The 25655-nt window shown below is 40.2% G+C and overlaps 1 long non-coding RNA gene across 1 annotated transcript; it reads left to right on the top strand.

Annotated features, from left to right (window-relative positions):
- Positions 1–24342: 24342 nt before the first annotated feature.
- LOC121395773 lies at positions 24343–25269 on the top strand. Its single transcript, XR_005962668.1, has 4 exons — positions 24343–24503; positions 24686–24718; positions 24941–25006; positions 25220–25269. It is a non-coding gene; the product is annotated as an uncharacterized LOC121395773 (long non-coding RNA).
- The last annotated feature ends 386 nt before the right edge of the window (positions 25270–25655 follow it).

The following is a 25655-nucleotide window of genomic DNA, read 5'->3' as shown; positions in this document are numbered from 1 at the left end:
CAGGATGGCGCCCAAGTATAGGAAACCTTGCCCTAAGTATTTCCTGGGTTCCCTGTGTGCTAATATTCCTTATCCTGATCCTGATTATTATCCTTGACCCCTGCCTGGCCTTTGGACTTTGCTGTTATCTGCCTGCCCCTGAACTCTTGCCTGGATTCTGACTACTCTCTGGATTAACCCCTTGGACACCGCGACCTTGCATCCTCAAGAAGGCTTCCTCCTTGATCCCGACTACCTCCCTGGAGGGAGCTCCCGGCTCCCTGACATTATACTTGGGCCGCAACCAAGTCCAATCTGGAGAAGAGTGCTCTGGTTCTTAAGACATTTGCAGATCGTAGACGTAGACCCTCTCCTCCCTACAAGGTCGGTGATAAAGTCTGGTTGTCTTCCAGAAACATTCGGTTGAAGGTACCATCTCCTAAGTTGGGTCCGAGGTTCGTAGGTCCTTTTTCCATCCTGGAGGTGATCAATCCTGTGGCTGTCAGACTTCAGCTTCCTCCTGAGATGCGAATTCCCAACGTGTTTCATGTCTCCTTGGTGAAACCCGCTACCTCCAACCGCTTTTCTGTTGTCCAGCCTCCTCCTCCTACTATCTCTGTGGATGGTCAACAAGAATATGAAGTGGAGAAGATCCTTGACTCCAGAATCTCCAGGGGGTCTCTTCAGTACCTCATCAAGTGGAAGGGCTTTGGCCCTGAAGAATGCTCCTGGGAAGGATACTCTGATGTCCATGCTCCTCGTCTGGTGAGGGAGTTCCATTCCAAGTTTCCCCAGAAGCCAAGTCCTGGTGGTCCGGAGGCCCCCCGTGAAGGGGGGGGTACTGTAACGATCGCCGCCCGGAGCAGGCCCAGGAGCTCCGGGCGGCGCGTCCTCTCCTGCCGGCGTCGCTCCCAAGATGGCGGCGCCCATGGCCGCCACGTGGGTAAGCGGCGCCGGCGCGATGACGTCAGTGCGCCGACGTCGGCGCAAGGACGTCAATGACGTCACTAAGGCGCCAAATTCAAATAAAAAGCCTGTTTAGACGCCAGGATGGCGCCCAAGTATAGGAAACCTTGCCCTAAGTATTTCCTGGGTTCCCTGTGTGCTAATATTCCTTATCCTGATCCTGATTATTATCCTTGACCCCTGCCTGGCCTTTGGACTTTGCTGTTATCTGCCTGCCCCTGAACTCTTGCCTGGATTCTGACTACTCTCTGGATTAACCCCTTGGACACCGCGACCTTGCATCCTCAAGAAGGCTTCCTCCTTGATCCCGACTACCTCCCTGGAGGGAGCTCCCGGCTCCCTGACACAACCAAACCCTGCTGAGTTATACTGTTTATTACCACCATTTTAGAAGTGAGCTACTCCACAACCGAGCTTTCTTATCTTCACATTCACAAACTTTATTGGCTCCCAGCTCTCCTAAGACAAGGCCAGGCATTAAATGACGCAGAGAGGGGTGGGACCAACATCTCCAGCCGCTGTTGCTGAGTGGGTGGGCGTGGGCCAGGGCTGCCATCAGAAATCACAGGGCCCCACACAACAACATTTTCTGGGCCCCCCTTGCCACACCTCGTAACTAGACCCCTAAGGGCCCTGGTACATAAATTTACAACTGGGCCCGCCTACCCCCACCCAACCCCTATGCATTAGGCTGGAACACAGAATTACTGACCTTATATCATAGAAGCAGTTAAACTGTTCCAGTAAAGCTAACACTAATATGATCAATATGGTTGCTCATCACATACACATATACCTATTCAGAATACTAGTTCATGTCTGTTCTCCATCATATAAGATCTTTAACCCTGTATTTTCTGTATACCCCCACCCAGAAAGCAGGATGGCACAGCAGAATTCCATATATAAATACCCCTAAGAATCATAGCGGAATGGCACCTTCATTTATAAATACCCCCCATAATTCATAGCAGAATAGCAATTCCAAATATAAATACCCCAGAACTTATATTAAGATGGCACAGTGGCAATTCCATGTATAAATACCCCAGAATTCAATGCAGGATTGCACCACATCTATAAAACCCCCAGAATGTATAGTAGGATGGCACAGGCACAATTCCATGTAGATATAACCCCAGAATTGATAGTAGGATGGAACAGGGCAATTCCATGTATAAATACCCCCAGAATTGATAGTAGGATGGCACAGGGCAATTCCATGTATAAATACCCCCAGAATTGATAGTAGGATGGCACAGGGCAATTCCATGTATAAATGCCCCCAGAATTTATAGTAGGACGGCACAGGTGCAATTCCATGTATAAATACCCCAAAAATTCATAGTAGGATGACACAGGCACAATTCCATGTATATTTCATGTATGTTTTCACATATTTATTAATTTTTTACTTTTTTTCACTGCACATATTGTGCTATTTTTGGGCTACTTATGAAGTGCGTTTTGGCTAGTTTTGGGCTGGTTTTGATAATTAGACCTGGCAACCCTGGTGGCGACAAAGCAGCTCAGGTAACATTGCAGGATTACAGAGCTGCGTGCTTTCAGCAGGTATTATTACATTTGCGGAAGAGGACGAATCATTGATTTCAGAAAGTTGTCCCTCCCTCGTTAAATGCTCTGCCCAGTCTTTCCCGCCACCTACTGCACGCACGCGCATACCCGGCCTACTCGCGGCTCTTAGGAATCAGTGCGCGCTGCTCTCTTGCCGGTTTTTGGCTGTGTGAGGTGATACCCTGAGCTGCATCAACACGACTCCTCAGCGCCCACTCATTAGTCGGGGGGAAGGGGGACTGTGTGATCGAGAGGAACCATAAGGGAAATAGAGGATAAGGCATGAATAAAAGCGAAATGGGGCTACCACCCCCCAAACTGGGACCAGGGGCGGGCAGCGGGCTTGTGATGTGGCAGACCGTTATTGTCCAAAAAAAATACAAGGAAATAGTCCAAAGGAACTTGTTAAACTGAGCACTTAGGAGAAATGGTAGCTTTCAGTATTAAAATTTTTTCAAAAGCAAAATTAACAAGACAACAGAGCTGCTGAGGAACAGAGAGAGAAGAGGTTGGCGGGGACCTAGACTGCTGGATCTCCTGTATTATAGTGCTCCCTCCCAAGAGTCAAGTCAAGACTGAGTTTATGGTCATTTCATCCATATACGTTTGTACAGTACTCAGTGAAACAAAACAACGTTCCTCTAGGACCATGGTGCTACACACAACTTAGATATAAAACAGACAAAAAGTGCAAAAAAATGCAACTCCTGCAAGACAGGACAGCATAGTGCGGGGACAGGACAAGACAGTGCACACTTAGTAGACCCCAGACTCTCTCCAACACAAATCCTTGCCACAAACTAGGAGGCACTGTGCATGCCGGGCTCCTCTGAGGATTTTTGTGGGGAGCCCAATGTTTTCTAGTTAAGCCACTGCATACAGAACACGAACCTGCTTACCCCAAAAGACTAGAAGCTGAACAAGCCAGGTGCCTCTACAGAATAAAACACATTTTTTGGCTCTTTCTTTTTGATGTCAGCGGTGCAAAAAATTTTTTTATTTAGTTGGAAATAGGAGAAGAAATTACAAAAATATAATACTTTTCCATGTGCTAAATTGATATCAGAGAGAAAAAAAAGGTCCCTGTCAAGATTTGTTTTTCTGTAAAATAGGGCAAGGGTGTGAACACTTTTGCAAGGCGCTATATATATCCTTAATGATCAATAAGGTTTCTTTGAGCATCAGGTGAAAGGAATACGACTTTTATATTGAACTGATAGCACCCAATAGCACATGCCACAAAGTATATTGCCCTTGTACATTAGAATCAAGTCTTTACATTCAATATACAGGCAGAGAAAGATTCATTGATATACATTTGGGTAAAAAAAGTCATGCTTCTTTTCTCTATGCGCTCTGTGGGTGCCAGATGCATAACTAACCTTGGAATATCCATCTGAAACCTATATAAATACGAGTAGCCCATCCTTGTGGGATGCTATTGTGGGATATTATAGCCCAACCTTGTGGGATGCTATTGTGTAGATTATTGGGCAACTTCAGTGTAATTTACCGAGACCCCAGACACAAGTGAGAGATGAAACAAAAGTCAGGGGTCTGACCTGCACCTCATGCCAAATAAATAAATGCAGTATGAGGTGCAGAGCACAGCACTGATGGGTGCAGGAAAGACCTCTCCTTTGTGCCCTCCCACCCCACATTCGCTTTAACTGTGAGTAGAATCTTAGGGACTGGTTTAAATAATGGCAGAAATACAGTGAATTTGGTTTTAGAATTAAGGTCTATTTAGTGTTGTGACATCCAAGGAGAAGAGAGAAAAAGACTCAGCGACTCAGGAAAGAACACAGGATGAGAGGTCTAGAGAAGATGTGTAGAGGTGGGTATCATCAAAGATGGTACCAATCAATCCAGATGACTCAATCAATTTGTGTCTGACATGGGTTGAAGTTTGAGAAGAGCAGTATGTAGGAGATATGATTATAATTTGCAATTCTAAAGATAAAGGAACAGTATTGCTGCCCAAGGTGAAAATGATCAGATTGATGTATGAAAATAGCAGCAGTTTATACTAAAATGCTACATCATAAACACCACTGCAAAGTAACAGACCTTAATTGATGCCTTGTTAATGGCTGTTCCGTCTACATTAATGAACCTGATGTTCCACCTCAATACTTTGCAATATCCAAATATTACGCTAGATGGAAGCAGAGCACAATGAGGATTCGTGAAGAGCACACATCCAGCTTATCACCTTCCCTTAACACATACAGGATGACTATACATACAGGGTTGGACTGGAGCATTGGGGGCCCACCAGGTTCCCAACCTCTGGAACCCCCGAGTGCATGCGAGAACACTGGCGCACGCCGGCACACAATTTATTTTGGGGGGGGGGGGGACAGCAGATTTGGGGAGTAGGTCTGGGCTGGCCCATTTCGACCCTGTAAACATATGATAATTTTTTGATGTGTATTAAAGAATTGATTTTACCAAGTGATGAACCCATTTTGTTAGTTACGATTGAAGTGGTAAGCCTGTACACGAGCATTCCACATGAGGCTGGTTTGAGAGCAATAGAGAAAACATTGATTGAAAGTGATCAGTTCTGGGGATCACCCATAAAGTTTACTTTGTCATTATTGGAACTATGTCTTAAACTTAAAGGGGACCCGTCACCCAAAAAAATTATTCAAAATCCTATTTTATCAGATTAGTCAACGAAAATGAACTTTAATTACACTAAATAAATTATTTGAATCTTGTTTCCTTCAGTCTGGGATTTCAAAATTATAAAAAGCAGGCAGGAGCCATTTTGTGGACACTGTTATTAAGACAAGTCTTGTATCATCTCAGAATCTTGTTTGTGCACCAGAATGGGGGACCTGATGTCCATCCCCATGTCCTGGTTACACAATTAAATGGTGAAGAGATTTGTGGGAATGTGGGGAGAGCAGTGACATGTAGGAAGTGCTGAATGGAAAGTGAAAGTAATTGTCTGCCCCGCCTCTATGCCACGGGCATAGAGGAGGGGCAGACAATATTTGATTGACAGCTGAGATTTTTAAATGAGCTTACATCAGCTATGAATGCTTTAATAAAAAATAGAAATTGGATTTCATGTTTAATTTGAAAAGGACTTTTACTATACAGATTTTTGTGTCTGGGTGACGGGTCCACTTTAATGCTATTTCCTGGTGTCTGGATTCCTTTCCAGTCACTTTCAGAAAACACCTCATTATTATATACTACAAGAGCAGGGCCTGGGGAAAGATAAAAGCATCACAATTTTTTCACTATACTGTATATAGCACTGATATATTCTGCAGCACTTTATAGATAATAATTTGTTCACCTCTATCCCTGTCACAAATTATGGCCAGTTAACCCTCCTGCATGTTTTGGAGTGTGAGAAGAACCTGGCGTTTTGGAGTACCTAGAGGAAATCGGTGTTTGTATGGGGATAACATACAAACTACTTGCAGATTGTGTCCTGGCTGGAATCAAATCTCAGACCCAGCACTGCAAGGCAGCATTGCCAAAGACTGGACCCACTTCTTTTAAATAAAATAACCATAAGGTATGCATTACAGATATTTTTAAAAAGCTAGCAACACCCTTGACAAGATGTGCATGCGCACTTCACCTCTCTTTTCACAGTATTTCTACTCAGGATCTAGATGGGGGCAAATACATATACTGAATTTGCAGTTTAATTTTGGAAATAAAAATGATGGAAGTTCATACTGCTAATACAAGACACACTAGTCTAGTATTAGTCTACTATTGTCTGTATCATAATCATCATTGTGTGAAATATAATAGACTATATAATCTGACAAAAATGTATAAAAGTAAGATAGTAACTTAAGTTTGCTGCGATAAAGCATAGTAGCAAGTTATTATGGGGCAGAATCATGTCCCTGTATCCCTCCACTTGAAGAAATTCAAAAATATACAACAAGCATTGCTTGGTAATATTTAGGCTCTTAAGAAATTAGTGTGTATCCGATACTGATATGCCCTTCCACTTGCATCCAGGGCAAAATCTTAAAGGGGAACTATCACGAAAATTAAAATTTAATATAAGCTTCCCCATTCTGAAATAAGAAACTTTCTAAATATAATCAGTTAAATATTCTGTACCATTTCTGAAATAATCAAGTTTATATTCACTATCACTCTCTGCGCTTCTGTTTCTCTTCATTCTGTCTTCATGCAGCAGTTGGGTGTCAGATTGACAGTTCATTGACAGTTAGATCCAATATATCTTATAGGGGAGCTTCCTTTCCTAGCAGATGTATTAGAGGTCATTGAAATACAGTAACTGATTCCAGTGCAAACAAAATAACTGCTTTTTGTACAAATCCTGCATGTAGAGAGATAGGATTTCTGGTAGGGATGCACCGAATCCACTATTTTGGATTTGGCCGAACCCCCGAATCCTTCATGAAGGATTCAGCTGAATACCGAACCGAATCAGAATCCTAATTTGCATATGCAAATTAGGGGTGGGAAGGGGAAAACATTTTTTACTTCCTTGTTTTGTGACAAAAAGTCACACGATTTCCCTCTCCGCTCCTAATTTGCATATGCAAATTAGGATTGGGTTCGGCCGGACAGAAGGATTCGGCCGAATCCGAATCCTGCTGAAAAAGGCCGAATCCTGGCTGAATCCCGAACCGAATCCTGGATTCGGTGCATCCCTAATTTCTGGTGATGTGAGCTCTTATACATCTTCTAGGCAAAACAAGCCCCCTATAAGAAATATGGGATCTAACGGTCAATGAATATCTGACCCCAATTCCTGCATGAAGAGAGAATGAAAAGAAACAGATGCTGAGAGAGAGATAGTGAAGATGAACTTGATTATTTCAGAAACAGTAGAGAATTTTTAACTGATTGTATTTAGAAAGTTTCTCATTTCAGTAAGCTGACATACTTAAATTACATTTTCATTTTCACAATAGTTCCCCTTTAAAATCTAAATCATGCAGTGATATAATCAACAGATTCGCAGCCCATTGCTAAGACAGTGTATTTACAATGCCCAAAGGGATCATTAACGGAAATATATTATGAAAAGTGTTTATATTGCAAACAATGTAGCAATAAATTTGCACTATTGTGTTTATTGATGTTATATCCTTATAGACGTCATCCTTTTGCATATGCCTTAAGAATGTTCTAGTGAATAACTCTGCCAGTCATTGTGCATGTGACGACATGGGGACAATTGTACTGTGTGTCCTGTAGGGGGCCCTGCCTGCATAGGACTGATGTAGAGTCCTGCAGCAGGTCGGGTACCCGCGGGTTAACCGCAAAAACCTGCAGGGTGCTGGTAGAGGTTCCGAGTGTGGGTATAGACGAGGGTCGGCGGTTCTGCAGGTTGGGCCGAGGGTCTTTTCAATAGCTATTTTTACTCCTTTTTTCTAATCACGTCTACTTCCGATGATGTCACTTCCGGATTACAATGACAGCACTTCCTGATTCTTGTTGGTCACTGGGTCGCGGGTCCGGGTTGCGGATAAGGTACTTGCGGGTCGGGTAGCGGGTCCAAGCAGGTAAGAATGCGAGTTGCGGGTCCAGGTTGGGGATTGCAGGTTGCGGGTACGGGTCGGGTACAGGTTCCAAAAAATGGCCCAGCGCAGGACTCTAGACTGATGTACTGGGCAGATGATAAGCCAAAACTACAATCTTCTGTTCAACTGGATCATCCTCGGGAATGGGTCCCAATGAGCCAAATAGGGAAGCAGGGCATGATGGGGCTTAGGAGAGGGCCACTCCCCGCCCCCTTTTGTTATGGTGCGCAGGGATTGGCTGAGCGGTTCCCGGGTTCGGCAGAAGAGGCAGAGCCACACAGGATCTTACCAGTCGGCGCCGGGACGTGGAAGCAGCAGGACGCAGCATCCCGCCCCCCCTCCCTGTAGCAGGGTGTGTTTGCAGTCGCACCAGTTACCAGTTGAGGCTCAGCACCCCCTCCCCCTTCCCCCCCTTTTTTCCCAAAGGGGGGAATAATATAAAGGTTCGGTAAAATGGTTTGTTATACAAACTGCTTGTTAAGTTAAATATGTTATACATGTTAAGTATAGTATTATTTTGTTAAATAAACTGCGGCCATCTCTTTCCAAACCAGTGGTGTCTGTGTATCATTGGGCAAGAGTTATGGGGTTTTATTCAGAGGGGAGAGGTACAGGCTCGACGCTGCACCTGTCATGATGATACTTTATATTAAGATCTTGTTAATGCTGCCTGTATTTTTTGGCCACTGCTTTGCTCGGGCAGAAAACACCTGTATCATATTTCTGTATAGATGTTTGGGCAACATTGTACCTATTGCATTTGTCAGGTGGAACACAGCCGAAATACACTCATTTCGACTTTTGTAAAAAGTGGTCTACCTATCACTGACATAGGCATAATATTTTCCATACATCTCTGTGATTATCAGTCATAGGCTGCCCTCAACAATCTGCAGCTCTCTGAGCATTGCATTGTTCTATTTATTAAAAAAAAAGGGGTGAAAAGAAAAGGTTTGAAACCTGGCAGCAAAGTTTTTTCACAGTACTATCAGTGAACTAATCGTTTCCTTGCAGCAGGAAATACGCTGTAAAGTGACCAGGTGAAGTCACCATCCACATACAGGTTTAGGAAGCAGGCACAAGGGCAGATTCGGGGAGATTTAGTCGCCTAGCGACTAATTGCCTCTTCTGCAGGGTGACAATCTCCCCGAACTGCCTGTGCATCACTGTGTTACCCCCAGTCTGTAATTATGCCAGCGGCAGCAGAAAAAGTCCATCATATTGCCTCTAATTTGTACCTGTGCCAGCAGTAGCCAAAAATCCATCATAATGCCCCAAACATGTGTACCTGTTCCAGCACATTACCCCCATTTGAACCTGTGCCAGCAGCAGCCAAGCCCTCATTTTGCCCCCAATCTGTACCTGTGCCAGCAGCAGCCAGAAAATCCACAATATTGCCTCCAAATATGTACTTGTGCCAGCAGGAGCCAAAAATCCACCATATTGCCCACAAATATGTACCTGTGCCAGCAGCTGCCAAGAAGGAGGGGAGTGCCTGCAGTACAAATCACGCGCAAGAGGGGGTTGTAATAGGCGGTTTATAAAATTGAAAAACTATTAAAGGCCAATTAAAGGCCTTTTATGAGATCCTTTTTATTCACACAGATAAACTATTTCTTGGCACCAGCAGTCTTATTTTATAATAAAATAAATGAAAAAGCCCAGCCTTAATACTAACTAATTGACATTAAAAACGAAAAGTCCTTCCCCATCAGTCTGTTCCCTTATACAGATAGACAAGCATGTGGATGTCAGCATAGGGGGGGGGGCAGAGCTATAATCTCTCTCTCACACTCAGTCTGGCCACACATCCTCAGCCCTGTCTCTGAAAGAGAGAAAGAGAATGGCATATTTCTGAAGGCACAGAGAATGCCATGTATCAGGAGAGAGAAAAAGAAAATGCCATCTATCAGGAGAGAGAGAGAAAGAATGTCAGATATCAGGAGAGAGAGAATAGTATGTAGAAATAGATAGAGAGAGAATAGCATCATACCTCCCAACATTCCGGAAACAGAAAGAGGCACAAAAAGATTTGGCGCGGCAAATTTATTAACCACGCCTGTTTTGTGGCCACACACCCTAATTACCATGTCCATTTTACAAAATTTGGCAGGTTATCCGCTACTCAGAGAGATCTGGAAATCCAATACCCAATAAATAACCTAAAATTGGTTCCTTTTTATCACGGCAAACTATACTGGTGACAGTCTGACACAAAAATAGACATGAGTGCTTAGAGCACACAATAGACCTCCACTTCATGGCATTTTGTACTAGGGCTCACAGGTAGGGATGGGCAAATTTTTTCGACCTTGTTTCACCGCGAAAATGATGCCCATAGACTTGTATGGCATCGTGCAACAAAAAAAAAAAGAAAACATTTTTATGCCCATATACTTTAATGGGTGTCGGAGACATTTCGCCGGTGGCGAATTTTTGACGAAACTAAACGGGTCAAATTCACACATCCCTACTCACAGGCACCCAAGGACAGTATAGTTATTATATTAGGGAGTGACAGGGAAGCTCAAATGACAGTCTTTTGGTCAGGGCATAGGCTGAGGGTAATTTTTGTTTTTGGGGAGGCTAATTAAAATATTATACAAAAATTCTCTCCCAATTTGCTAGACATTAAAAACCTATGAATAAACATATATATATAATTCAGATACATATTCCACCTCCAAACAATGGGCAGAATACAATAGAAACTTGATTTATAATTCCCACACTGCATGACAACATAGTAACATAGTAAGTTAGGTTGGAAAAAAAGACACACATCAGGTTCAACCCCTTAATTCATATTTAATACTCCAGAATTAAGGGCAGGATAAATGCAGTAACAATCTAATGTATAATACCCTAATGCCTGTATAATACCCTAAAAACTTATGGTATGATAAATGCAATCACAACAGCATGTACTATATAATACTACAAGATCTTATAATCCAAGAACATATAGAACATATCTTTGGTAAATTCAGTACAGATTTATTGTATAATAGCCATAGAACACATGACGGGTTAAATACAGAAAATGGCACATAGTATACCCTATGAATACACAGTAAAATGAATGCAGAGTAGATATCAAGGAGAAAATAAGTTTATGGCTATATAGATTATTACACGTAGAAAACAAAATAATGTGCATGAAACACCCACTTTCTATTTTTCTTCTAGGCTGTTGTTTCAAGAGCATGCTACAGTCATGACCATTAACTTTAATAAATTGGAGACTCACAGAAGCACACAAGCAACACATACACAAGCACAGTAGTACAAATGCTCAGAGTGCTGAGTAATACACTTACATGAACATACACACAAGCAAACATTTAGTCAAACTCATAAACAACTTACAGACTCCCTGTAAAGCTTACAAGCAGGAGTCTCACTCTGACATCCCCAAACTGGATTCACTGGATCAGTATTTGCCCCTGCACCGCTTCTCATTCCTCCCTCTGCTCCTGAGGCACTGGTCATGTGACCCGCATTTATGGGTTGCCACCTGGCCGGTATTTTCCTGGCTTGGCCGGTAAAAATTATGTTTGATCCCAATGTTATTGATGGGGAAAAAGGATAAATATATAGGAAGTATATTTTTCTGGAAAAGGTGGCAACCCTACCCGCATTCCTTTCTCACAGCCTGATAAGCTGCTTCAGGGAAGTCAGAATGCTATGCTAAAGAACTGTGAGGATCATTTTAGAAACACCCTATTATACTTGAAAAGTAATCATTAACTAACAGTGCTCATTGGCTAGATAAATAAGTTTTCCGTTCCCATGTTGGTTGAGAGACTGTGCGCCGGACGGGAAGGCTGCAGTTTTACCTACACATATGCGGCGTCGCATTGTGGGCCGTCATCATTCGTCGATAGGGTCGCCACCCGGTATTTTACCGGCCTAGCTGGTAAAACACCTGCCAAGCCCAGGGCCGGTATTACAAATTTACCTCTAAGGTAGCTGCAGGTAAATTTGTAATACCCTTAAAAAGACCCCTCAGCCTGCCCCCAATCCCCTATAAACGTAGCTTTTATCCTTCGTCTTCAACTCTCCATGTTGTGGCCTCGCCCCCTTTTACATCAAGTTCTGCCCCTTTTGACGAAACACTCCGCCCCTTTTTGTTCCCCCCCACCCCACCAGCCGGTAAAAAATATAGGAAAAGGTGGCAACCCTATTCGTCACTGAAACATCGTCAGCCGCTATAGCCTGCACTCGGCCCAAACCATGTTTTAAAATAAATGGGGGTGTACCCCTCATTTCTCACCAGCTTCTCACCAGTTTCCAATGTAATGTTGATGAGTCAGTCCACATTTTTTTTTTTAATAAAATTTTAAAAAGCATACTGTTGTTGTGTCGCCCCCTGGATCTTGCCGCCCTAGGCACAGGCCCTCAAGTGCCTAACAGTAGATACGGCCCTGCTAGGTGGGCGCCTACTCTGCCTACCCCTAGTTCCGGCCCTGGTTTGTCTGGTTGCTCACTGTTCTGCTGTTTGCCCTCCCTGTTTTTTTACATATATGTGTTCATTAAATTGCAGTTGTGATACTAACAAGATCTAACTGAATTATTGGAGCAACTGAACTTGATGGGTCTGTGTCATATTCACATGTTGTAAAGTACAGTGACGTATTTCTATTTCACAAAGACATCCAGTATTCAGCAGCAGCAGCTTTAGAAGTGGCAAATCCACTGGCCAGTACAATTGTGATTTTGCTACTCACAGCATTTGACATTGTTGCTGTAGTTAGCACACGTGGGTGGGGGCCACACCAGGAAAGCTTAGCTGCTTTGACTCTCCATATCTTTAATCATAATTCACTTTTCCCATCAATAATTAGAGACGAGCACAATTGTCTTTCACTAAAAGAAAAATACAAAAAAAAAAAAATCAGATCTCCAAAAAGAAAAATCAGGCAGCCGCCAAGGACAGCTATGTGCAGACTGGGAACAGACACACAGGCAGGGAGATGGGAGGGGATTTCCAAGCTACAGCAGAACTCAGCCTGTCAGTCAGTGCTGTGACCATTTCCTGTGAGAGAATCCCATCTCCCACCTCTCATTTCAGCCAAGCGTTTGACCTGAAAGGTTCTCATTGCAGCTCTCATGTAATGACGCTTTTAGCAGGTAAAATTCATTCATTCATTTCTGCATCATTACGTTGTTTGAAGAAAGATTAATCATATATCTGAATATGAAGGTTATGCAAAATGTCCCCTTTAACTCACACACAAGTAGAGTTGCCACCTTTTTACAAAATTTTCACTGGCCAGTGGTGGGAATGGGAGCAAAAGGGGCGGGCTGTGTCATCAAAGGGGGTGGAGCCACGGCACAACATGGGCCAGTGGTGGGGGTGGAAACAAAAGGGGTGGGCTGTGATGTCAAAGGGGGTGGAGCCACGACACACGATGGGCAGAAGGCAACTACATTGCCGGTAAAATACCGGCGGGGTGGCAACCCTACACACAAGATGATTTTTAGCATTTTGTCACCATGGGAGAGGAACACAATGCTACAAATCTCTCATAATTCAACAGTGAGTCACAGCAGCTGCCTGATCAGAATCAATAGAATAATAGTATATTTATATAAAAGGCTGCTCTTTGTTTAGAGAGGGTTGTGAATATTTTGTGAGGCAGCAGATCAATGCAATAGGCTGTGCTTCCATCGCTTCAGAACTACCTAGCCCAGGGATGTGGCACCTGCCTGCGTCTACTGCAATACAGCGCTACAGGGATTAGCTGTCCGGCCTTCTGCAGCACATGCAGATTCCAAAACAGGACAAAAGCAACCTCAGAGAGCGCTCTGCACTAGCGACGTGTACCGCCGCCGACCCCCTCTAGCAATGAAAAGGTGAGCACATGGGGAGGGGTGGGGGCAGCAAAGGAAGGCCACCTCAGGCGGCAAAATAGTAAGGATAACCCCTGCCTCCAGGGCCCTTGTCCTGTAGGATGTACTGGAGTCGTTAGCTGTAACGGGGCCTCCTAAGGAGCTGTCACCCTTGATTCTCTGCTGTGACCTAACATACAATGCCCAAGCTTCTTCCGTAGTATCTCCGCTAATCTACACCTGAACGCTTAAATCCCTAACTCCGGTGTACAGTCACCTCAGGGCTCTAGCCCAAACTATTAATCCTTGTTGGGACAACAGGCTGTCCATGCACACTAGCCCTCTCTAACTTTCATTCCTAAAGTGAACTTACTTGCCATTACTGTCCACTAGCTAGCCCTTACGTTACTAACCTCCCACAAGGGTCTGACCACTTTGGTCTGATGCTGCTTCTAGATTTTACAGGCCAAAAGCAGAAGTGCCCCAGCAAGGCACTGTCTTATATAGGCTCTCAGGTGGACCTAGTGCTGCCTGCTTGATGAACTACAGCATAGCTTAACTATTTCCATTATAAAAATAAATTATTATTTTTACCCCTTGATGACATTTCAGGGTTTGATGCGAGGTTGACTTGTGTGTCAGTTTGTTTAGTCACTAATGAGCTGACCCTATTAACACAGGACACTGAGGGAACCCTGGGGCTACCGCCTGGTATCGCTCACTGCTGCTTGAGGCAAGGTTTTCACTTTTCCTCATGGTAGGAGTGGCCCTGGGTGCTCAATATGGAACAGGAATAAGGAATGACTGAGCGGCGCTGAGCACACAAAACAAAAAACTTCAAAAGTGCTCATATTAACACATGTACCTTTAATAATTAGGATTTCATGCACAATGGATTGAGGGGAAATTAGTGCAAAAAAAACAACGCTTGTCGTCTACTGTGTTCTTTGATGCATTTTAGAGCATGAGCAATATCGCCTGTAGTACTGAAAAAGATCCATATAGGGGTCAACATTAATAACATCTGAATTCAATATAATGAATTTATTATTAGAATTCATACAATTTGCCAACTAAAACCTGACAAGCTACTATAGAATGTGCGGTGTATTTACAACACCCATTATTTTTTTTAAATGCCAAATTTGTAAAAATGAACGGAAAAGTGAGATTTTAGTAACAGTTTAAACCTCTTTAGTTTTTCCTATTCAAGGTTTTTTTTTCAGAAACATGTTAGCATTGGAGAAAAAGGAGAAAACAATGCAATCAAGTTCAATCATAGTGTTGAATTTCAAAAAAGCTTTAATTCGAAAATCAGCCTCCCTGATACATAACTTATAATATGACAGGGATCCCTAACCGCCGGGCCGCAGCCCATAAATAGGCCACAAACACCAATACGCAAAAACGAGGCACGCTGAATTGGACGCTGGCACGCCAAAATTGGATGCAGGGGCCTCCAAATGTGCTGCCGACCCCATCCCCGACCCCACCCCCCGGGTCCTCGCAAAAAAATTTGGATAATGGGCTTCAGGATAACGGATCCCATACTTGTACACAAAGGTTTCGTATGTAAATGTTTTAAAATATTCTGTTAACAGAAGCACAAATTATTACCACGATTATTAACTGTGAACTTTAATATTATTATTATATCTTCCTCTGGATCAACTAGCAGTTAGACAGCTTTATATATAGACATAAGAGGTTGAACTTGATGGACGAGTGTCTTATTTTCAACCAAACTTACTATGTTACTATTATACATCATATATACATATATCATTATTTGGGTACCAAAGGCAACTAGAAATAAATATAAATGACATGGTATAACTATATATGCATTCAAATGTACTTTGCATTAGGGAAATGTTTTAAAGGAGAACTAAAAAGTAACTAAAGAAGTATGGAAGAAATGTATTGGGATTCTATACCAGCACAAGGCAACCACAACCCTTTAGCAGTAAAGATCTGTGTCTTCAACGATTCCCCTGTAGCCAGGCCCAGGTTTGCTGCCCAGCCACGTGTGAAGATTGTTTACATCTCTGTGCTCCAGATGTAGGTATGATGGATGGGCATGCACACAATCATGAGGGAGGTGGGGATTTCTAACTCTGGGCGCCATTAACAGGAATCTGTAGCACCCCATCTTCTTCTTTGCACATGCTACTAGTATGTGGCAGCTCACAAAGCAATACATCACAATTTAATAATCAACCTTGTAACATCAGCTTGTATGACAAAACTAATTTTCTGCTTGATTATTTGCAATGACCCCCAAGTTTAGCTTCTCAACAGCTGCTCAGAGGCCACGGAGCATGTGCGTGTCACAGACACTCCTAGAAATATCCAACATGGGAAACTCCTGTGACAACTTTGAAGGCCTAGATCACTTCTGGTTCTATAAGTTTAACATATATGTATGTATATATTATCATTATATTCTTCTTCTTATTAACATGTATTTATAGAGTGCCAACATATATATATATATATATATATATATATATATATATATATATATATATATATATATATATATATATATATATATATATATATATATATATATTTATTTATATATAATCAGCAATAAACGAATAGTCTTTTTTTCACTAAAGACCTGTGAGTGCAGTTACTTTTTGATACTATTATATATACTGTATATACTTCCGTGTATCTGCACACACCATTCAAATCAGTAAAGGCCGGGTGCTCACCAATATAGTTATAGTGCACAAATAGAAAGCACTCACAGCACAATTCTCATAAAAAGTTAGAAGACCTTTATTTCTCCGACCACATGTCAATTCATTTTTAGGGTTTAGTTCTTCTATATAACTTATTTACAAAATGTAGAAATATATTAAAATGTTTACAATGACAAGGAATTTGATTTGAAGGGGGATTTTGTACTTGGTCCAACCTAAAATAATTGTGGAATTGCCTTTGCATTCCCTATGCTAATTTAATATGCATACTATAATGGCAGCATTTCCTTTACTTATAGAGTGTATAAATAGGTCTGTATAAATATGTGTGCACTGGGGTTGAACTTTTTTTTAACCCAACTTCACTATGTAACAATATCATTCCCTGTACTGTGAATGAATACACAATGAAAGCACACACATCCTGGCAGGAAAACACGCCACATTTTTAAACAAATTTATGTAGAATCAACACAATCCACTATTATTTAATTTCCCACCTTGGGTTGCAAATGTTATGTCGCAATGCTGTGAATCTGCCAATGTTTGAAATAGAAATCATTATGTGATGTCCTGATGATGTCATAATAGACACAAACTGTCTAACAGCAGCACATCCATACTTAGGCGTATTATGGGATGTCCTTATGATGTCATAATGAACACAACAGTAGCCCATCCCCACTTGGGCTTATTATGGGATGTCATTATGATGTCATAATGGACAGAATCAAAGTGTCTAACTGTAACAGAAGCTCAGACTGGTTCATTCTTGATCAGGCAACTGAGGTGAGTGGAGCTTGGCACATTCAGATAAAAACATTATCAAAATTAATATATTAAGGGGCATTATTATCTAAGGTTGAATTTTTAATTGAAAACACTTCGGAATTCTTCTTCAAACATACCAACCGAAATTAAGTTGAAGTTTTTTTTGGTCAAATAGGTCCGTTTTTGATCGAATAGGTCCATATTCTGCTGAATTCTAATTGTACGAATCAAAGGAATGGTGCATTCCATCGAATTCAATTCCGTTTTTCCTAGGGATGCACGAATCCAGGATTCGGTTCGGGATTCGGCCGGGACTCGGCCTTTTTCAGCAGTATTCGGATTCGGCCGAATCCTTCTGCCCGGCCGAACCGAATCCTAATTTGCATCCTAATTTGCATATGCAAATTAGGAGCGGGGAGGGAAATTGTGTGACTTTTAGTCACAAAACAAGGAAGTAAAGAATGCTTTCCCCTTCCATATGCAAATTAGGATTCGGTTCGGTATTCGGCCGAATCTTTCACAAAGGATTCGGGGGTTCGGCCGAATCCAAAATAGTGGATTCGGTGCATCCCTAGTTTTTGCCCCATAGGCTAAAACAGCAATTTGGAAGGTTTTAGATGGCGAATGGTCGAAGTTGAATTTTTAAAGACACAGTACATGATTAATTTCGATATTAGAATTTTTGAATTTTTTTCAAATTCGAATCAAATTTGAAGTATTCCCTAGCTGAAGTACACAAAATATAGCTAGAAATTCAAATGTTTTTCATTTGAAAATTGACCTTGACCTTTGATAAATCTGCCCCTAAATATTGGTACTGTATGGCTTAAAAACTGCTAGCGGTGTTGTGAATCTGTTTGAATCTATGGAATTACAGAGAATTCAATTTTTGCTATAAAAAAAAGTGAAAATCTAAAAATGTGATTTGGGTGTTGTACTTGGTCCTACATACAATAATTTACCAATGCTGATATTTTATACATATAATAGTGTGCTTTCTAGTAGTGATTCTTCTAAAGCACATACAGTATAAATAAATATACAGTTGAAGGCTTAGGCACACACTTAAATAAATCTTAACCTGGGAGCAAATCAGAAACATAATACACATAATACATAATACACGTCATGTAATTCCTGGTGTACATCAGCTCTTTTGTCAATATATATATTTATACAAATGATCTTTCTCTTTGTCTCCATAGAGAGAATAAACATGTGGCGTTCTATCTGCAATTGTTTCCGTTGCTTTCGCAAGGTAAGTACTTAATTCCTTGTATTGTAATATCATACATATTATTCTGTGAATAATTTAATGGAGGGAGAAACATTTGTGATAAACCTTTTTTTTTTCTTTTTACTAGAAACAACCAGATAAACCCACAAATCAAAATATTACGGTAAGTAAAAAAATATCATAAAATACAATAGATTGTGATCCTTTTTACATTTAAAAGGATAGTGCCATCTATTAGTTTTCTTATAACTTATTCTCATGAATTTGTCTAAGTGCTCATTTCTTTTAGTGATAAAACCCTTTTGTTTTATTTTTCTTAGAAACAAGATCAATCTAATGAAGAAATCATAGTGGTAAGTTAAGAAATAGAATAAAATACAATAAAACGTGATTTTTTTAATTTTCATAGCATAGCACCATCTATATAGTTAGACGTTTTTCTCATCATAGATGAAAGTTTGATTGAGATTATTAAATTAATTTAATTAATTTGTCCAATTTTTGCAATAACACCGTTTTTTATTCTCTACTCTAGATACTACCCAATGAAATTGATGAAGTCGTTGTTGTGGTAAGCCAAACTATGGTAAAATACAATAAAATATTATTCTTTTACTTGTAAAAATATAATGCTATCTATATAGTTAGAAGGTTTCTCATATCATTGAATACATTCTAGTTTTCCTATTTGTTTGTTTCTTTTTGTGATAAAATGTTTTCTTCTTTACTAGAATCAGCCAGAAGAAGCTGCTGAAGAAATAGTTGTGGTAAGTATCTAATATTGAAATTCAACTATAGAAACAACAATACCACTTTCATAGACACATTCTTAACATCATTGACTTTATTATTAAAACTCTTTTATTTGTTGATGATGAAATTACATTTTCTCTGTTTGCTAGGAATAGCAATTTGGAATTTCCAATATTATTGGAACAAATCCCTATACTAACCCTGCATTTATTTATATACATGAATTGTATTTCCTTAAAACTTTTTTCAGAGACTAAACATACACTGACCTTTATAGATCACTTTGCATGTAATAATCTTTATGGACAATAGACCTTTAATTGCATAAAATAATGCCACCTTTTTATCTCTTATACAGGCTCAAATAGAGAAGCCCACTGAAGAAATCTGCCTGGTAAGCAAGAAAGGAGTTGGTATCATACAGTCAGGGCAGCCATCAGGGGGGGACAGGGGGGAGAGTTGTAGGGGGCCCCGAGGGTAAGGGGGGCCCGGCCACACCACACTTACTTGATTAGCCGGGCCCCCCATCTTTCTGAGAGCTGCTGACTTTGGGAAGGCATGGATGTTTAAGGGGCCCTGGCCACCAATTTTCTTATAATGTGGGGGGGCCCTGGCTACCAATTTTGGCTACCATTTTTTTTCTCATGTGGGGTCCTAGCCACCAATATTTTTTAATGGGGGGGCCCTGGTCACAAATGTTTTTTTATGGGGGCCCTGACCACCAATATCTTTTTACTTTTTATTAACATGTGGGAACCCTAGCCACCAATTTTTTTCTTTGTTTTTTTACTGTGTGGTGGGGAGGGCAGACCTGTAGGTGGGGCTTGCAGTGGGTGTAGCCCAGGGGGCCCAGGAAATTTTGTCATATGGGGCCCTGCGATTTCTGATGGCGGTCCTGCATACAGTTATTATAGTTTTAGCTTCCTTTTAAAGTTTTGTTGATTATAATTGTTAATTGGCCTTAGTAAAGTAGATTAATTATATATTTTTTGAATTTGCATTAATTTACTTTATACAAGGTAAATTCTATATATAGCACATTATAAAGGTTTGGGATCCTTTATCCGGAAACCCATTATCCAAAAGCTGCAAATGACTGAAAGGCCATCTCCCAAAGACTCCATTTTAGCCAAATAATCCACATTTTTAAAAATGATTTCCCTTTTCTCTGTAATAATACCAATACCATGTATTTGATCCCAACTGAGATATAATTAATCTTTATTGGAGGCAAAACCAGTCTATTGGGTTTATTTACATGATTTTCCAGTAGAATTAAGGTTTGGAGATTAGAATTAAGGAAAGATCCGCTATCCAGAAAACCCCATGTCCCAAGCATTCTGAATAACAGGTCTCATACCTGTAGTAAGTTGATCTGATAACTAAATATATTTCTCTTAACTAGGAGGAGCCAGAGCAGGAAACAGAAAATGAAATAGAAATCAGCCAGGAAAGCATAAAAGAGGTGAATAGCTGTCATAAAAATTGCCCTATATTTCATGCAGAGTTATATTTTAGCTTCTTTATAACAGAAATAACACTCATAACATCTCTTCCCCTTTCTTAACCAGGAGAATTCGGATAATCCTGAAGTCAATGAGAACACTGAGATGTGCCAGGTAAGAAAAAGGCAAAATAACAAAAATATTTTAAGGGAATGGGAAACCCAAATTCACTTAGAGATGGTAATATATTAGGCATACCCATGTGACTAATCTTGACTAGGTTTATGCTCTGCACAGTTTGCTGCTTTGCTTGTGCAATACACTTCTTCTGCCAATATTGTCATTTAAGCTCGAGCACCTTCATTCAGCCCAGAAGATCCCTTGTAACATTAAAGGACACCTGTTGGGTAAAAATGTTATCCCCAACCAAAGGTGCGGGCTAATAGAGCCCACATTCTGGTTGGGAATAACAGTAGTTTTTTGTTTTTTAAAAAATGCCCCCCACCAGTGCTATGATACCCACACCAGGAGGGAGCTCCCTGTGCGAGCAACAATGTTCGGTCACTCGCATGCACATAATGAAAAGCTGCCCTGAATTGCTCATTATGTGCATGCGAGTAACGTCACATGCGTGTTATGTGCATACGAGTGACTGGCCTAGCACTGGTGGGGGCATTTTTGTTTAAAAAAACTGCTGTTATCCCCAACCAGAATGCGGGCTGTATTAGCCCGTGCCTTTGGTTGGGGATAACATTTTTACCCAACAGGTTTCCTTTTAATAAAATGGCAGCTGCAAACTCAACAGGACATACATCAGTCCCCTGATATACAAGGTTTATTTAAGGATATTTTTTTAAACTGATATAGTATAAATACTTTTGCTTCTATCCCAGGACCAACCAGATAAAGATATGGCCAAAGATAATGTCTTTTACATTGTGTTACTATGTAATGTGCAACCAATATTTATGAGCTTTATTTTAACTTAGCTAAGTTTAATCCATTTTCCTGTTTTTCATCCAGGAATTTGAACATGAACCTGAGGAGATCAGCTTTGAGGTTAGCAGAAACCAGGAGGAACAGCTTAGTGAGCAGGAAGAGAGATCTGATAATAACACCTGCCACTATCAGGTAAGCAGACAATAACCAATGAATGAGAAAACTTTAATCAAAGAAATCATAAAGATTTTTAAATTATAGTGGTTGAATTGGTTGATTTTATAAAATAATTTTGTCTCTTTAATACAGGACAACATAGAAGCATCTGAACAAAGTCAGCTTGAGTCCTATGATGCAACTGGAAATGTATTGGAGTTGTTTGAGGAAAATGGATTTGGAACTGAAGAACCTCAAGGAGAGTCCTGTGTGGAATTTGAATTAAAGTCTTCTAAGGAAAACATAGAAGGATCTGAACAACTTCAGCTAGAGTCCTGTGAGGCAACTGGAAATGTATTGGAGTTGTTTGAAGAAAATGAATATGGATCTGAAGAACCTCAAGGAGAGTCCTGTGTGGAATCTGAAAAAAATATTTCTAAGGAAAACATAGAAAGATCTGAACAACTTCAGCTAGAGCCCTATGAGGCAACTGGAAATGTATTGGAGTTGTTTGAAGAAAATGAATATGGATCTGAAGAACCTCAAGGAGAGTCCTGTGTGGAATCTGAAAAAAATATTTCTAAGGAAAACATAGAAAGATCTGAACAACTTCAGCTAGAGCCCTATGAGGCAACTGGAAATGTTTTGGAGTTGTTTGAAGGAAATGAATATGGATCTGAAGAACCTCAAGGAGAGTCCTGTGTGGAATCTGAAAAAAATATTTCTAAGGAAAACATAGAAAGATCTGAACAACTTCAGCTAGAGCCCTATGAGGCAACTGGAAATGTTTTGGATTTGTTTGAGGAAAATGAATGTGGATCTGAAGAACCTCAAGGAGAGTCCTGTGTGGAATCTGAAAAAAATATTTCTAAGGAAAACATAGAAAGATCTGAGCAACTTCAGCTAGAGCCCTATGAGGCAACTGGAAATGTTTTGGAGTTGTTTGAGGAAAATGAATGTGGATCTGAAGAACCTCAAGGAGAGTCCTGTGTGGAATCTGAAAAAAATATTTCTAAGGAAAACATAGAAAGATCTGAGCAACTTCAGCTAGAGCCCTATGAGGCAACTGGAAATGTTTTGGAGTTGTTTGAGGAAAATATATATGGATCTGAAGAACCTCAAGGAGAGTCCTGTGTGGAATCCAAAATAAAGTTTTCTATGGAAAACATAGAAGGATCTGGGCAACTTCACCAAGAGCCCTTTGACGTAAGCAGCAATTCATTTTATTTTATTTTAAGAATACAATTATATTAAAAATTCTAGTCCAACATCACACTGAGCTACATAAAATATATGTTTTTCATAACACTTTTAAGCTCTTCGACTAGATGGTTCACAGATTTTCTCTTTACTTATCAGGAGTTTCCAAAAGAAACTGAAATTGACATTAGCCAGGATCAATGGTCAGAAGAAGAGGAACAGAGCAGGGACCTCGATGATGGTTTTAAGGTTTGACTTTTTCCAATATAATCAGCGTCGGACAGCCCCCCTCCCCCAATGTTCTGGCCCCCCTCCGCCGATGTCTGGGTCCCCAAATAAAAATGAATCAGTGCACCGGTACTGCATGCACGTCGGTGTTCGCGCATGCGCACCGGCGTTTGCGTATACACCAGCGTGCGCCGAGACATTTGCGCATGTGCGCTGGCGTGGGGCCAGACGTTCGCGCATGCGCGCGGGGGGGCTTGGAGTATAGTTACCCGATGGGCCCCCCATGTCCAGTCTGACCCTGAATATAATGTTAAAGGACAATTTAACCATTTTAAATATATTTGGCCCCAGCACATGCCTGCTAGCCAACCTAATCTATGGGGGCACACCAATCTAATCTATGGGGGGCACGCATAGGAATTTGGCTGATACTGATACGAGTGGTCCTTATGTGTCTGAAAGACTTAGTTGTTCCTTAAGCTAGAGGGTTAGTTTTAACAACAAATTGTATCTCTTTTAACTAGGTGTTACTAAACGAACATGAAATGAATTTCCAGACTAAAATCTCTGAAAAAGGTCAAGTGAAGGACCAGAGAAGGATAGAGTGCCTTAATGAGGTTTGAACAAAAAGAATTAAACCTTTTATCAATATACATTTAAAGGGGCAGTATACCCCTCTTCTATAAAAAAAAATACTTCTGTATAATGAGCTGCTCTTATCACAAAGCCTAATGCTTCAGCAGGAGAAGAGAGGGGTTTGTTTATACAGCAGGCTTCTCAGTAAACTGGTGATTTGTATTAACTATGGTGATATGAAGCAGGCAGTAGAATGTGTAGTAGTTCAAATATTAGTTTTTGCTCTATTTAGTTCAAGAATTAACAAAAACTATAGATATATCTTAATTAAAACTATAGGCAAATTATAGTTCAGCACAAATGCTGTTCACTGAAATAATGTTAAAAAGGTCTATACTGTCCCTTTAAGCAACTCAAATTCAGGGTTTAGTTCAATTTAACAAATCCTTTCTTTTTTTTTAAGGAGGTACCAAAGAAAATTAACAACGGGACCACAAATATAAATATCACAAAAAAGGAAGAAATACATAAAAAAATAACGAAAAAAGAAAAGTGTGTCTACCGTACCCAAGAAGACTTTAGCAAGGTTTGGATAACATAACATACTTTATTGAATCCTTTATATATACGTTTACCTAATATTTTGTAAATGAACAAAATATTAGGTAAATTAGTAAATTAACCTCTCCTTGTACTTTATATAATAATAGTAGCAGTTTCACCCAATAATCTCAGATTATCTAATTAAACATTTTTTTTCTTCCCCAGGAGGATGATAAAGATCCATTTGCCAAATACCCAGTAAGTTGTAAAACAGTATTTTGGAACATAAAAGCACAACTTTCATAGTTTTCCTTAATTATTCCAGCCCTCAACCTTCTCCCCTTATACAACATTTTCCAGTTTCTCCTTATAATATCACTGCTTCTTTAATGTTGAGAAAGTTATTTGTCCAGTTGCATTATATTAGTTTAGTATATATTTATCAATATTTATCAATATTTTACAATGTTATTTTTTCAGGAGCCCAGGGGAAATTTAAAACTTGGAGAGGCCATCGGAGAAGGCAATTTTGGAGTTGTCCATGTGGTGAGATACTTTATTCAACATTACAATTGTGTAGTTTGTGTCATGCTTCTGGGTGATTTCAGAATTCTCCCACTTGGTCACACTCTCTACAGTATTTTCCTTTTTCTTGTGTTTCTGAGGCTGCCAATAAACTTGTGCCTTATCCACATATCTGTTTTATTCACCATAATGAAGTTCATCATCACAAACCTTCTTTCTCTACTTGTGTTACAGGGTTGGCATAATATCAAACGCAAAGAAGTGGCCGTTAAAATAATAAAGAAAATAGAGGTAATGTGTCTTTGTAATGTTACTATATTTATATTATAATGAGCATTTTTGCAAAAAGCCTTATTTTGCATAGGTTTCATATATTTGAACAGGTTGAAGTCAATGGATGTGTTTCTTTTCTCAGCCTAAATTCCTATGTTACTATGTGAAAATAAGTGGATGAATACCTTTTATACAAAGCAATAGATTTCAGATTTTAAAAAAAACAAAAAACATTTTCATATGGTATTAACAAGCTGTAATTCTCCATAATTAGGTTGGGTATTTAAAATAACAATTGCATCCATTTTATTTAATTTTCTTTTGTATTAACATTTCTTTTGTTGTAAATTAGGATGAAGATAAAATCCTTAATGAACTGGAAATACTTGAGAAGATC

The sequence above is a fragment of the Xenopus laevis genome, chromosome 7L (genome assembly GCF_017654675.1).
Source record: "Xenopus laevis strain J_2021 chromosome 7L, Xenopus_laevis_v10.1, whole genome shotgun sequence".
Lineage (NCBI taxonomy): Eukaryota > Metazoa > Chordata > Amphibia > Anura > Pipidae > Xenopus > Xenopus laevis.
Note: the sequence above shows the minus strand (reverse complement) of the source record. Positions and strands in the feature narration are given on the sequence as shown.